General features: G+C 45.7%; 1 protein-coding gene across 3 annotated transcripts in view; it reads right to left on the reverse strand.

Annotated features, from left to right (window-relative positions):
- Positions 1-1334, reverse strand: part of METAP1 (methionyl aminopeptidase 1) — a 53075-nt gene that overhangs the window by 14332 nt on the left and 37409 nt on the right. The gene's annotated exons all lie outside the window — the stretch shown is intronic.

Below are 1334 nucleotides of genomic sequence, written 5' to 3' on the forward strand. Positions count from 1 at the left end.
CACTATCTTTGTGCTAGGAAGCTTTCAAAACACTTTTATGCGTCCATGCCTCAACTTAAAGATGAGGCGCAGAAAGGCCAAACAGCCAGTAATTGGTCAAGTTCTAAATTCGAACCAAGGGCATCTGTAGTTCTTCCTTTCGTGCCAAAATGTTAGACTCACAACAGTATTAAGGGGTTGGGAGTAGGCACCTTTTGCTCTAACAATAGAGAACAAACAATAGAGAAGAAAATACACTTCTCTTCCCATCCTTCCCTAAGACCAAGTGGTCTATTAATGTGAGCAGAAGAGGTAAGAAAGTGCACTAGGAGTGAAAGGAATGTCCAAAAAGTAACAAGTTATCCTGAGTTTCAGCTTGGACACCTTCTGAAAGACTTACTTCCCCTCGGCTTCTTTATTCCCCATAAAAATGGTTCTCAAACTTTCCACAGCTCCCTCTACAGACAAGCCTAGAGATACAGTATAGGAAAGGTACTTCTCACTATATACACTTCCTGACCTGTTTAATTTCTATGAATTTGACTGGTGTTTCAATAAAACACAAAACAAAAGAAGTGGTTCTCATCATTATTAAGGTTCTCCTCCCTCGCACTAAAACCCAGGAGCTGGGTGGGCACTGTAAGTCTCCTAGGGAACCTCAAGATGACTGGGGATCCTTCATGCTCTACAGTCTCCTACTCAGCCTATCTGACTCCCAACCTGAGGTTCAGATACAATGTATCTTTCTCATCCATTTCAGAGTTAATAGCTCGAGGAATACTTTTAATTAACTTTTTTACTTGCCCTTAACTGCATCTTCCAGCTTGATTTTGTGGGGAGGAGGAAGGAGGTTTCTAGTTTTGAAAAATCGTGCTGTGCCCAGGCATGGTGGCTCATACCTGTTATCCCAGTACTTTGGGAGGCCAAGGTAGGCGAATCACCTGAGGTCAGGCATTTGAGACCAGCCAGCCTGGCTAACGTGGTGAAACCCCATTTCTACTAAAAAATACAGAAGTTTGCTGGGTGTGGTTGTACGGGGCCTGTACTGCCAGATACTTGGGAGGCTGAGGCAGGAGAATGGCTTGAACCCGGGAGGCGAAGTTTTCAGTGAGCCGAGACTGCGCCACTGCACTCCAGCCTGCGTGTCAGAGCAAGACTCCATCTCAAAACAAACGAAAAAGCAGGCCGGGCGCGGTGGCTCAAGCCTGTAATCCCAGCACTTTGGGAGGCCAAGGCAGGTGGATCACGAGGTCAAGAGATCGAGTTCATCCTGGTAACATGGTGAAACCCTGTCTCTACTAAAAATACAAAAAATTAGCTGGGCATGGTGGCGTGTGCCTGTAATCCCAGCTACT

The sequence above is a fragment of the Cebus imitator genome, unplaced genomic scaffold (genome assembly GCF_001604975.1).
Source record: "Cebus imitator isolate Cc_AM_T3 unplaced genomic scaffold, Cebus_imitator-1.0 Scaffold575, whole genome shotgun sequence".
In the NCBI taxonomy this organism is placed as follows: domain Eukaryota; kingdom Metazoa; phylum Chordata; class Mammalia; order Primates; family Cebidae; genus Cebus; species Cebus imitator.